The 14,431-nt window shown below is 45.7% G+C and overlaps 1 protein-coding gene across 1 annotated transcript in view; it reads left to right on the top strand.

The window, feature by feature from the left end:
* The first annotated feature begins 5,881 nt into the window (after positions 1-5,881).
* The window catches only part of HECW1 (HECT, C2 and WW domain containing E3 ubiquitin protein ligase 1), a 445,759-nt gene continuing 437,209 nt past the window's right edge, over positions 5,882-14,431 (top strand). Inside the window, exon 1 of the mRNA XM_021703699.1 lies at positions 5,882-6,115. The gene's annotated coding sequence lies outside the window, so the exon portion shown is untranslated. The remainder of the gene's footprint in view (positions 6,116-14,431) is intronic.

Raw genomic sequence — 14,431 nt, 5'->3', positions numbered from 1 at the left:
CGATGAAATAAATTAAAGAAATACAAAGGTACCCTAAGTGTATGGACTGGAACACTGAAAGAAATTGGAAGGTTGTTAAAATGTCAGTTCTTCTGAAGTTAATATATAAATTTAACACAATTGAAATCAAAACCCTGGTAGGAATTTCTTGTAGGTATTAATAAATTGATTCTAAAATTTATATGTAAAAGCAAATAAGTGAGACTAGACAAAACGATTTTGAAAAAAACAAGTTTGGAGGACTCTACCTGATTTCAAGACTTAAGATTAATCTATGTAATTAAGATAGTGTAATATTAGCAAAAAGATTGACAAACAGACCAGTGGTACAGAACAAAGAATCCAGAGAGACCCTTACTAATATTTATTTCTGAAAATTTACAAAAGCAATTCCATTAAGAAAAGATAGTCTTTCCAATATATAGTGTTGGAATAATTTAACATCCATGTGCAAAAACAGACAGGCAAACAGACCCTATGACTTATACTTCACATCTAAAATATAATGATAATTCCAAGTGGACCAAGGACCTAAGTGTAAGATGTAAAAGTTGTAAAAAAAATCAACCAACCAAAATACAACAAAAATGTAACCTCAGGTTAGTCATATGACTCATAAAAGAAAGTTGGTTAAGTTAAACTCCTTCAACCTTTTGAAACTTTGCTCTGTGGAAGAAACTAAGAGAATGCAAAGACAAGCCACAGACTGGGAGGAAATATTTTCAAATCACATTTCTGACAAAGAACTTGTATCTGGAACACATAAAGAACTCTAAAACTCAACAGGAAAGAAACAACCCATTTAAAAATGGGCACAAGTTTTGAACAGACTCTTCACTAAAAATGGAAAATAAGAACATGAGAAAAAGCTCACCCTCAGTAATTAATAGGAAAATTCAACTTAAAACCATAATAAGACACTGCTACAGGGGCGCCTGGGTGGCTCAGTTGGTTAAGCGACTGCCTTCGGCTCAGGTCATGATCCTGGAGTCCCTGGATCAAGTCCCTGGATCGAGTCCCCGGATCAAGTCCCTGGATCGAGTTCCGCATCGGGCTCCCTGCTCGGCAGGGAGTCTGCTTCTCCCTCTGACCCTCCCCCCTCTCATGTGCTTGCTCTCTCTCATTCTCTCTCTCTCAAATAAATAAATAAAATCTTTAAAAAAAAAAAGACACTGCTACACACCTATGTATTTGTCTGTATTTTAATCAGACTGAAATTTTCTTGAATATACCGTACACCACTCTGCCTATCTTAATCTAGGGTCCTTTTCCTTCACTCCCTTCACCTGCCAATTCCTACTGACCCTTTAAGACTCAATCAATTTAGGCACCATTAATTCTAAGAAGTTTGTCCTTTGACCCCACCCTCGCTCCTCACAACTGGGTCTGAATTTGTGGCCCTTGTAATATGTGTTGATGGGCCCTCCGTTTTACCTATCACCTCATCTGTCAAATATAGAGTGCTCACTTCTTTAATTAGAGGTTTTAGTACTCTTAACTCTGATCTCCATGAAGTCAGACTCTGTCTTCTTCAAGGTTATATCCCCAGAAATTAGCACATTAACAAATATTGTTGAATGAGTAGATAAATTCATGTTAAAAAAGTCCTATGCTCTTTCATGTAACCTCAGTCTCTGTTTGACCCACCCTTGATCCCAAACCCCCTAAGGTTTTCATAGCTGCCAAGATAGTCACTGCCATTCCCTAGTCATTTGCTAATTAAAATCCTTTTTCCTTCATAAGAGGAAGACCTGGTTTCTCTAGGTAGCTTGTTCAGCTGACCAAAGTTGGACACCCTGGCCTCTGAATTACTATCCTTAGCCTTAGGTGTCCTCAGATGATAATTTTGTATCATGGCTACAATTGGTCTTATGGAGACGATGTCAGACGTGACACCATGAACACAGTTTCAGCTGCTTGGTATTTCGCTATAAGACATTCACTTCTGACATTATGATGGAGGTCTGTTCTTAAAAGTGACCCCTTGGTTAGTTCAAGCCACTAGATTTCTCAGCATTGTAAGTGCCACTTACAAAGGATGCTGTTTGCTTGTCTTTATCTGCATATGGCCTGAGATGAGCATGCATGCCAGTCCCTCCCTGAGTTACAAAAGTTGGAAACACAAGGTTATATCACAATCGTGGTAACACCCAGTGTTTGAATATGCTTCTCAAAATGGGTCATCATCTTACGCCCTTATGTAAGATTAGTATTGTTGGGGGCACTGGGACTGTGACTTGATTTTATGGTACTTATAACACTGTTTGGAGTGCATTAGAAGCTTCATAAATGTGAGCCACAATTGGATGGCTTTAAAATGTATGACTAGTCTTTTTATTTCTCCACCGAATATGCCTCGCTTTAAGGTTCAGGTAGCCAAAGTCAGTTAATTCTAGATTTGAGGTCTTCTGCTGGCCATGAGACCTTAAAGCAATTATAGAACCCATTCGTCTTGGTTTTCTTCTCCGTAAAACAGGAGGATGTTACCCAGGCTGCAGTGGGGACTGTGAGGAATAAACAAGACAATGTGAGCGTGGAGAACACAGAGGACAGTAAGTGTGAGTGTGAGTGGGTGTGAGCTGCTATTGACCCCAACAGGGAGAAGCTGCTTTATAACGAGTTTATCTACTCAACATGTTAAAATGTGGAAGTTTGTATACTTCTGCTTTCTTATCTTTTGCCTTTAGTATAAAAAAAGGAAACTCTCCAGAGGAAAATAAAGCACCGTTCAGGATTGTTGCTTCAATAACCTTATGAAAGATGTTGACTTGTCCAAGTTATCTCCATGACAGAGAGAACAGAAAGAAGTATCTCTGAGCCAGGTTGAGTCTGCATCACTGAAAATAAAGAGGTGAACATCTTGACAATTAACTGAAGTAAAGAATTCTCTTTATTGTGGTTTGGTGATACTGTGCTAATTTAGAAGCCGTGGATGCTGGTTTATGGCAGAGTTTTTGTTTTTGTTCAAGTCTCTAGTCGCACACTTCACATGGTTGATGTTGCTATTTACTGCTGGAGCCTGCTTTTAGTCTATTCTTGGAGGGTCTTCTTCACATGGGAGGTGATACTGATCGGAGTGCAAAATCTGGAGAAACGTGTGGCCAATTTTCTGTGTGGATCCTTAGCTGAGGTTTAGAATGTATTGCTTTGACCTCATCCGACTAGGACATCTAATGTGTGAAGCAAGAAGGTGTCTGCCAGGAAAAGAGGAGTCCTGGGCACCCCCCAGCCCCAGTGGAATGAGGATAGGGAAGGGCTGATGAGGTGTGCCTTCTTGGAGAAAGGAGAACTGGTGAAGCTGCCTTCACATCTTCCAAGGCTTCCACTTCTGAAAACTTCTGGTTGTGAGAGAGAAATCAAGAGCTGGGTCAGTGAAAGGAGAGTCATTGAGAAACATCCCATCCTACAGTGTTGGGGGAGAGGACTTGGTTTAGAGAAGTCTGTGCACTGACTTCAATGAGGAGTTCTGGGGTCAGGGCCAGCCCTTTGTTTGTTCTAGAGGAAGACTGAGTTTGGGGTATGGGAAAGAAGATTTCTCCTGGTGTGTAAAATGTCTCGTGTAGGGGATGCTGGGCAGGAGACTGGGAATAAATAAATAAACATTCTGAAGAAGGCAGTTAGTTCATGGAATTACAGACGATGGAGATTATGTGCTCAAAACCACTGCATCTTATGTGAATACATCAGGCCAGATCGTGACCAAATGCACATAGATTTACACACATGGATCTGCCAGCAGCCAACAGCGACTAACATTTCAGTTCTCTATGCATCTTGGTTGGCTGTACAAGGAGGGGTTCCTTCTTTGCTTCCTTCCAGTTCTAGCATCCTGACACTGCGTGCAGTTTAGTATAAAACGCTGTTTGAAAGCTAGTCTTGCCCAACAATAGCTTTTGGGGGGGGGGGGGGGGGAGAGTATTTTCACCCTTTGCATTTGTAACTATAATGTTTGTTTTGTGTGTTCGCGGTGCAGACACAGGACGGTGCCCAGACATGTGTGAGTGTTCCTAACTGTGTGTAGGGTAGGTGGGCAAAGTGTGTAGGCCAGAGGCCAAGAACACCTGTCATAGGGTACCTGCTAGGGTGTCTCCACCAGATCCTTTCTGAACGTACTGTTTGCACCGACACAAAAGGGCCAGTGAGCCGGGGCTGGTGCTGGATATGCCCAGTACGCCTGCTGGGTGTAGGAAGGATGGGGCCGGCGGTAACAAGAATCAATATATATTTACGGCGGGGGCGGGGGCGCGGGGTGCGCGGAGGCTGCAGGGCGGGGCAGCGCTAATGAGAGCAAGCCCGGCTTGTGGTTGGTTCGGGAAGTCTGGTACCCACAGAGGAGCAGGCAGGGAGGGAGGGGATGCGGGCGGGAGGATAAAGCGATGAAGTGTGCTGCGTTGCCGCGCACCAGGCGCCGTTGTGGGAGCCAGAATACGGTGCGTCTCTGACCGAGCCGGCCCAGTCCTCGCGCGTACACTCACCGAGCAGCGCGCGCCTCTCGCCGTGGCCCTGGCGGTGGCTGCCGCTCGCCGCGAGCCCCCGGAGCGCTGCGAGAGCGGGTGGGCGCCCGGGTCCCCCGGCAGGTGCCCGGCGCGCCATGCAGGGCACGTGCGCCCCCCGGCTCTAACCTGCGCGCTGACTGGAGCATGATCTGTGCCCAGGCCGGGGCTGCCAAGGTAAGCGAGCGCCGTGCGGGGACTCTGCCTGCCGCCCCTTCCCCCGCCCTTCTCTGGGCGGCTTCCCCGCCGCTCCCGAGGCCCCGGCAGCGCCCTCCCTCCCCAGGGCCCGGGATCCACCCTCCTCCCCACCCTCTCGCTTCTCCCGCGAGGTTCAATTGTCAGCCTGGGACGTGCCGCCGCCCGGGCCGGGCAGGCAGCCCGGGTGGCGACCCCGGCTCGGCTACAGCAGGCACACCGGGCCCTCCTGCGGGGCACCGAGAGAAACAAAGAAGCCCCCAAGCGGGTTCGTGGCGCCTCCCCCGCCCCCCGGCGCCCTCCCAGTGGCGAGGAGGTGTCAGGGGAGGGGGCGGAGAGACCTACGTAATCCCCCTTCCCAGCCCACACCCACCCCTTGTGAACCAAGGCTCTGAATTTGGGCTTTGCCTTGGGCTGCCTTTTCGACAATTGCGTCCCGTGCAATGCCGCGGTTAGCCGAGCGAGCCCACAGCCCCGCGCGAGCTCGCTAGTGCTCTCAGGGGGTGCGTGGCAGGTCGGGGCCATGCTCCCCTGGGTGGTGGCAGGCTGGGAGGATGCGCGGTGTGGGTGCTTCTCCCAGCGCCTCCCTGTCCCCGGCCGGCTGCACCGCTCAGCCGGGCCTGCCACCTGAGTTTTAGCGGGAGCAGCCCGTCTTGTCGCCTACCGTATTGCGACCTGCACGCAGGCGGGGACGGAGCCGCTGGGAAAAACGCGTCCGGTCCATTTTTAGCTGGAGGTGCGCTTCCTTCTACCCCTACGTTCCCGGGCCGTGACAATGCAGCAAAATCCGAGGGCTCCAACAATGTGGCCCCTCCATCCCCCGCTCCGCCAGTGCCTTGTGATTGCTCTGCCGTGTTGACGTCCCGGCCCCTTGGCGGATTTGTGGAGTGTGGGTGCGTGGTCTGTCTCTCTGTCTTGCACACAGAGACCATAACTTCCCTGCCCAATTTGAGCGTGTGTGTGTTGAGGTGGGGGGTGGTGGCTGGCAGGGACACAGGCTGCGGAGATGCCCGGCTTCCTGTGGTTTCGGGCACAGAGCGCCCCAGTCTGCATTGAGCTGACACCGGATAGCATGTGGGGATTTTCCTAGTTGCTGGAGATATTTGACGTTGCTATAGTTTTGTGCTTACTTCTCTTGGGATCTGCAGTGGTGCAATTCTCCCCTTGTTTTTATTTTTTTCTCTTTGAAAAGATAACAAGGCTGTGTTCAGCAGAAATGGATACAGGAGGAACAGCATAGTTCAAAGACTAAGGGAGGCATCTTCTCTCTTTTCCTGGGATTTAAACGCGATTTAGGAGGGCAGATGCCCTACCTGAAAAGGCCAGACCTTAAAGACCCAGGCAGTGTCGTGGTCCAAGGCGTCTCAAAAGAGGTGGCCAGATCTGCGTTTCTCATCAGCGGACTCGCTCCGGCTTTGGCTATTACGGTAATTCGTTCTAGATCGGGGATTCATTTTGAAAATGTGTGTTTTCCACTAAGAAGGGATTAGAGTCCAAATGCCTACCCTGCTATGAATGTGTGTGCCTGCTTGGTGGAGCAAAAGAGTGTGGCAGAATTCCCTGTTGCCCCTGCCCTCTGTTTGCAGCCTCCTCTGGAATGTGGCATTGGAGAAAACGTAGCACTATTTTAGTTCCTAGACCTACAGGTAAATGGAACTTTAGAGTGTTTCATTTAATAAACCATGTTCTGACTAATTCTGGAATCCCAGTCTAGGGCAGCTTAGCAGCTTTGTGGAATGACAGTTCTTTTTGTCTCAGGTAGTTATTTTACGAAGGCAAATTGCCCAAGTTTGTTTAGATAGTGACATTATTGACTTGGTAGGGAGACCACATTCAGAACTGGAACAGCCTGTTAATGCATCAGTACTGAGGGACTGCACCTCCTGTGATTTGTGTGTCTGGACCATCATTTGCTTCCCCTCGCACTTCGGGCTTTTAAAGACGGATGTTTTAAAAGATGATTTAAGCTTGACTTTCTGTGATGCTTGCATCAGATATGATTATCAATATAGGAAGTACTAAGAAGACAGATGCGATTATGGTAGGACAAGCCTTTGCCATCTCCCCTCCTTATCAGTAAAGTGAGGAAGTTGGACTGGCTGATTTCCATGGTTCCTTCCAGTTCTAGGATTGTGTGAGAATGGTAGAGGAGTAAGAAAAGTTACACAGATTAGTAAGGCCAATAATTCTAGCCCAAATTATGCAAGCAAACCAGGGACAGATTATAGAATTTGTGGTTTATTTTTACACCTTGCAATTTGTTTTGAGCCCGGTATCTGCATTCTCCTCTAAATGAAAATAGCCAATGACTCAAACAGGTCAAATTTTTTTGTTGGTTTTTGTTCACTAGAGCAGAAGATTTGGTAGGGTCTGGGGTACCTAGGAGAATATTGGGTAACAGATTTTCTCCTTATTTGTGGATTAGTCATTTATTACAGCCCCATCTTTTGTAGATAATGGACAATATAGCTTATTTCCAATTATTGATTTTTTTTTGTTGTTTTTAATGAAAGACTCTAAGTGGCTGTTTCATCGGCAGTTGGCAACAGCGTCTGACTTACTTTCCCTGATAGAATTTGATATTGTTCACAAAACTTGCCAGCACTGATGCTCATTACAGAAATGAGGCGACAGTTACTTGAAACAGGCAAGCAAAGCGTTTTTGTGTGCTTGTAGTAATTTTTACAGTTTAGGAATGGTTGAGGTATTTGATCATTGATTTATGCTTATCTACTCAATTTTCCACTGTAGTGTGCTCATTTGTTTTAAAGTTACAATTAAAATAACATCCTGGACTGAGGCTACCTGCCAGGCACAACGAAGCACCCCTCTCTTGTTTCCATAGCCTTCCCCTTCATTACTGCTAAGGCAGCTCTTACCATATTGCAGTTACATGAGGTGTGAAGAAAGGGCCACAGCCCCCTTGTCTTGAACGTGCTATGAGCACTTTGAGGACAAGGACGTTGTTCAATTCATCTCTCATCTCCCCAGCACATTGCACTTTGCCTGGGACAGGGGTATGTTCTCAGAAATGTTGGTTGAGTGCATTTCAAGTCATAAAAATGCCCTCTACCCATTTAGGCAGGAGGTAGGTGGGAATTCTTCCCTTCGTGAGTCAGATGGGCAGCTGAGAGGGGTTATGTAAGCCTCTGAGGGAACAGGTGAGCCAGGACTCAAATCCAGGCGCCAGAGAAAGGTCCCCCCGACTCTCAGTGAGAAATCAGGTAGTTGCAAGTCCAGATACTGCACGCTTGGGTTCTTTCTTGCTTGAAAAACCTGGATTATCCTTTGACAAAATTGGTCTGATCGCTGCTTGGTTCTGTCTTGCTGTGGCCTTAGAAGGGAATTTATTCAGCCCCAGCACTCCAGCCCGCAATTAGCCGGTGAAGGTGAGCCCCCCTTTGTCACTTCCTCTCCAAGGCTGGTTCCACCGCCCACGGCTTGCTCGGATGATGATGGACTTGTCTAGGGAATGCTCCTGACTGACAGTCGTTTGTTGGACTCACATTTAACCTCTGTGAGCTGTACCTCTGAAATGAGCCAGCAGCTAGACCAGAGACAACCATCATTGCTGGGCCAGCCCACCCTGACTGAGTCTCCTCACAGGCGGATTTCTATGACAACAGGTGTGACTTACAGACAGACCCCTTGCTTCCATTCCATCACCTCCTTAATTTTTCATTCTGAAAAGCAGGAAGGGTTACCATTAGGAAACCAGGAAGTTCAAATCCATGTGCCTTACTGTAAGGCAGCCCTGAGCATGTTTGCCACTCATGGGCTTTTAGAGAAAACAGTGTGGAATGTTCCACATGGCTTTTTTTCAAGTAATTTTTCCTCTCTCAGGTTTAGTTTCCTCTTCTTTAAAAGTAGGGAGTTGAACCAGGTAATCCCAAAGGCCATGGGGTTGTTTTTGTTGGTTTATTCAATTGAATTAGAGGGAGGAAAGGATTAGTATTAATTATAATTATATTAATATTTACATTTATTTATAAATTTAACTTTGCAACGTATATACTAGAAATACTTAAGGCTATGTGTGTTAGCCTCCGGGTTATCTAATAATCATTTTGGGCCCTCTGTTAACAATATTGTCGTAAGTAGCTGTAATAGTTCTCTCTTATTTGTAAAATTAGATTTATTGTATTAAAGGAAATGATCTGTGGCATTCCTGTTCCTAGTGAGGGGGGGCAGTGGTGAAAAAGTGGACGATCCCCAACTGCTGTATAAAACGTTTGTAAGTTTACGGTTTGATAGTCAATGTTCCAGGACCTATAGTAAAATGTTTTTATTCTCACCATGGAGTGTGTTTCACAGTTGAGTAATCCTGGTGGTCAGAAGTGTTCCCTGGGATTCATCTAACAGTGTTCCCATTTCCTTCTGGTCCCTCATTTTGCTCTTATTTATTTACTTATTTACTTACTGTTTTGTGTTTCTGCCCCTTTTGGGGCTCGGCTGACCTCCTGTCCCAGCCATAACACATACGAGGCTGGTAACACTGCCCACCCACCCTTACCCTGCCCCACTAGATGCAGGAGTCAGAGCCTCATAACCTTCCACCTGTCTGAACCCTTTCTACCTTCTTCATAAACGTTACTTCTCAAGCTAAGCTACAATGAGGTTTAGAGGCAGACCAGCTCATCTGATGATTTTGTTGGACGTGAACACGGACTTACTGACCACCGGGCATTTGTCTTAAAGCCTCCTTAAAACACTTTAGGAAACAAAGCAGTAGATAGGTGATTTATATGTCCCATACCATAATGTTTGGATGTATGGGTATTTATTGGTAAGTGGTTGTCATATTCTGTGACATGAGCATGGTAGGGAAAATGATAAGTAGTCCATGCAGGATGACAATAATATCACTGTTTATCGGCAAGGTATCACAAAGACCACTAAGCCCCCGGGTCACTAGAGAAAAACATCTGGATTCCCATAGCAACAAGTGACGTGCACTGTTCACATTATTAGTTGAGAACCCACGCTCTTCCTGATTGTATTGGCTCAAAGCTTGATGTACACAGAGGATTGATAAATAAAGATATAGTGTACAGACAGGCTCTTCTGGTATTATCCAGCATCTATTGCCTGGCAGTATTTTGGGGGAGAATTCAGTGCATGGAACTTAAGCTGGTGTATGGGGGGGGGGCGCTGGAAAAGGACGCCATCTGTGCCCATAATGACGAATGCCATCATGGAAACTTCACTCGGGGTCCCTTTTATATATTTAGTGGAGCAGATTTTCCCTTTCACACTTTCTAGATCTATTTGTATTGAACAGATGTCAGGGAAATATCACGTGTGTGGAAGGGAAAAAACGAAGACCAAAATTCACATCCATGGCCAGCGATTGTGATTCAATCACTTTGTCCTTAAACTGACACTCATTTAACTTGCACAAATGTTCCCTGCTTTTGCTTTCGGGGTTTAAGTCACAGCAGTTTGAGAAACAGAAATCTCAGTCCTGCAATTCAGAGATTCAGGTTAAGGGGAGACTAGGGTTGAGCACATTAGACCTTGCTTGCTTGCTGTCAGTATCGAGCGGAGCTGATGGAACGCGGCAGCCATCCACCACGGTCCTTCCTGCAACACGCTGACCAGCTGGAAGACCACAGGACATGATCGATAGATTTTTACCCTTAAAAGGACTTCTCTTTCTTTACTGTTCCCTCTTACAGAACACACCTGGACAAAGTTGTCTACCCTGGCTTTCTTTACTCTCCCTGTCTAAGCCCGTGAAAACATGTTTTATTGTGTAACGTTTGATTGAGACTAACAAGATGTTTAACGTATCTGCAGATTATGAGGAAAATAAAACAAATACTGGATGGCCTTGTAGCCTGAGACCAGAATACTGTCAGTTCATTTGAGGCGCCCTGTATGTTCCTGCTTCATCTCTACTTCCACCTCTCAGAGCACCCAGCCGAGCTCTGGTCCCCACCCTTCCCTCCCACTGTTCCCATGATGGTCACTGGTGGTCTCTGCTCATCCAGTACCAGGTTGGCTCTCCATCTGAGTGCTGCTGATCACGCGCTGGGGTCCACTTTCTCTGCCTTGAGCCCTTTGCTTCCAGGACACCAGATTCTCCTGGCTTCCAGTTCTATCCCTGGATCTCTTTGTTAGGCTCTCTTGATGGCCCCTGACTTTTTATCCCTACATGATGGAATCCTTTAACCCCTACATGATGGCTTGGCTCTCACATCTCTTCCTACCTACATTCCTGCCTTTGGTCTCAATACCGCTTTCATGCCGATGATCTCAAGTGTATCTCAGTGGTCCTGACGCACTTCTAGAATGCTACCACCAGCATCTCCCCGAACACCATGCAATCTGAAATTTATATATGCAAAACACAGCCCCCAATTTTCACTCCTCAAAGCTGCTTCCCCTTCGGAGTTCTCCATCTGTGTAAAGGGACACCTCTGTTCTTCCTGTTGCTCAGGCCGAATGCTTTTGATCCCCTGGCTTCTCTCTGTCATCTAATCTAGCTTTCTGCAAACGGCTCTCCCTTCTTCTCACCCCCTCTGGCCAGCATGACCAGCCTTATCTCAGCCACCATGATCTCTCAACTTCTGCACTGATGCCCAACCAGTCTCCTTGCATTCCTTGCCCATCTGCAATCTGTTTTTTGTACAGCAGGCCAAGTGATCATTCATTCGTTCACCAAATATTGACTAACTGTCTGCTGTGTGTCAGGCATTATTTTAGGTGTTGGCATGCAGCATAAATACAACACAGAGCAGTCAGAAATCTCTGTTGTTTCTTTGCCCACAATCTTCCGATGGTTCCATCCCTCTCAGAATGAAATCCAGACTTCTTATTTGGCCTACAGGCTCTGCATAACTGGGCCTCCCACTCCCACCTCACCTGGCCGGTGTCCCCAACCTCCTGTTCTTCCTCAACCATGCCACTCACACTCTCATCTCACATGCTGTTCCTTTGACCTGGAAGGGATGTGTGTGCGGCAGGGGGGGGGGGTTCCCAGAAATCTGCAAGTTTGCCCCACAGTTAATGACATATCACTCCTTCAGAAAGGCTTTCCCTGACCACCCATGTACACTGCCTTCTCTTCCATCTCCCTGCTTTCTTTTTCTTTACATCACTTAGCACCACTCGATTTGTGATATATTTACTTCCTTATGTGTCTGTTTTCTGTCTGTCTCCCATTCTAATTTGTAAACTCATTGGAGCGGTGGCTTGTTTATTTGCCCAGTGCCTGGAAAGGTGCCCAGAACATAGTAGCCACACTCTTTTATTTTTTAACTTAATTTAAATTCAGTTAATTAACATATAGTGTATTATCAGTTTCAGAGGTAGAGTTCAGTGATTCTTCAGTTGTATATAACACCCAGTGTTCATTACATCATATGCCCTCCTTAATCCCCATCACCCAGTTATCCCATCCCCTTAACCCACTTCCCTTCCAGCAACCCTTGTTTATTTCCTGTGGTTTGTCACCCTCTCTGATTTCATCTGATTTTATTTTTCCCTCCCTTCCCCTATGTTTTGTTTCTCAAATTCCACATATGAGCAAAATCATATGATAATTATCTTTCTCTGATTGACTTGTTTCGCTCAGCATAATACCTTCTAGTTCCATCCATGTTGTTGCAAATGGCAAGATTTCATTTTTTTGGTGGCTACATAATATTCCATTGCAGATATATACCACATCTTCTTTATCCATTCATCTGTCGATGGACATCTGGGCTCTTTCCATAGTTTGGCTATTGTGGACATTGCTGCTATAAACATTGGGGTGCGTGTGCCCCTTCGGATCACTACATTTGTATCTTTGGGGTAAATACCTGGTAGTAAAATTGCTGCGGCGTAGAGTAGCTCTATTTTCAACTTCTTGCAGGAACCTCCATACTGTTTTCCAGACTGACTGTACCAGCTTGCATTCCCACCAACAGTGTAAGAGGGCTGCCCTTTCTCCGCATCCTCGCCAAAATCTGTCCTTTCCTGACTTGTTAATTTTAGCCATTCTGACTGGTGTGAGGTGGTGTCTCATTGTGGTTTTGATTTATATTTCCCTGATGCCGAGTGATGTTGAGCATTTTTTCATGTGTCTGTTGAGTAGCCACACTCTTTACGGAATAAAATCTTTTCGGGTTAGAGTTTGGATGGTATTTTCAGGTCTCTGGATCCTCCAAGAATACTCTTTTTCTTTCCCATAAATGATTTCCCCCACTCCACAAGGTGAGGGTTGGGCTCTTCATTACTGCCTGGACATTTTGTTGGTACTGAATCTCTGTGTCATTTATCCTGGCTGGCATTCTCCCACAGTTAAAGCTTGAGCTTGTCTTTGTTTCCTCCTCACCACCAGGCAAGTAGCAGTTGGTCATTCCATTATTGTTGAATTTGAATAAGTTATTTGTTGTTGTTAGGACTAGATAAAACTCTCTGCCCTCCGTCTCTGCCTCCTCTGGTCCACACTGATTTTTGTCATCTTGAATGTGAGCATGTCATTCCTGTGTTCAAGACCATCAGGAGCCACCAAAGCCAGCACAATAAAGAGCCCACTCCCCAGGCTGGTCTTGCAGGTCTGTGGGTGGTAGCCAGCCATGTCCCAGGATGTCCCGTTGACCTCTCCTGCAGACAAATGGACCTTCTTTTCATTTCTCCAAACATGCGTTTTCCTGTACTTATGTACTTTCTTCCTTACACTGTGTTCTATGCTTAGTTTCCTTAGCCCTCTCTAAATTTACCCATTTTTAAGATCTAGCTTAACTCTTACATCCTGAGTTTCCCAGTTGATAGGATTCTCCCTGCACTGATTTCCCATGTGATAAGGATCACTGTATGATCACTCTTAACTCTCCTGCCTTTCAGCCTCCCTACAAAATGACAGGCTCCCCAAGGTTAAGGACTGTGTCACATTTATCTTACTATCCTAAAAACACTTGTCTTGGTATCTGCCATTGCAGGTATGTCTCTGAATGTTAAATGAATGAGTGCCCCAAAGAACAACCTGAGTTGAGAAGGTCTGTATTTTACTGCTTCTAGAATAGCGAATGCACAATGTATGCATCCATGAAATGCATATCCTAACGGTAAGTGAAAAATTGGAACAGGTGAACTCCACAAGGACAGGAATTTCTATCCTGCTTTTTTCATTGATTTTCCTAAGTGCCAGGAATAGTGCCCAGGAACAGAACTCACTATTTAAAGACTGAATGCAGTTTATAGCTGGACCGTATCTTAAATTTTTAATATCCTTGAATATAAATGAGCAAGCCCGAGGACTGGAGAGACTTTCCCAAGATCACGCAGTAAGACATGGAACCTGTCTTCTCCCTGCTGTCCAGCCCAGCCATGAACAGAAGAATGCCTGATAACTTTTCCCAAAGGGATGCTCTCAGTATTACTTTCTTGCCAATATCTGAGTGACTTCCTTCTTCAGAAGAAACCTGACTTTTTAGATCTTCTGAAAGGAGCAATAGAGAAGAAATTGCAGAATTTCAAAGGACTCAAAGCCCAGGCAATAGGAAACAACATTTATATGTTCCCATGCTGCTTGTGTGGTGCATTCATTTTTGGAAATGCCTGAGCTGATATGGCCCCTTGGCTCTGGTGGGCCATGCTTGGGGACTTGGCTTAAACCTGGTGTCTGCTTGAAAGAACGAGGTTGTCAGTGTTTCTTAGAACCTCTCTGATGGCATATTAATTCACAATGAAGTCATCTGGTTCCATTTCACCAGGGAATTTTATTGACACTGCTGTTCTCTATCTTCATGACA

This window comes from Neomonachus schauinslandi, chromosome 12, assembly GCF_002201575.2.
Source record: "Neomonachus schauinslandi chromosome 12, ASM220157v2, whole genome shotgun sequence".
Classification (NCBI taxonomy): Eukaryota; Metazoa; Chordata; class Mammalia; order Carnivora; family Phocidae; genus Neomonachus; species Neomonachus schauinslandi.
Note: the sequence above shows the minus strand (reverse complement) of the source record. Positions and strands in the feature narration are given on the sequence as shown.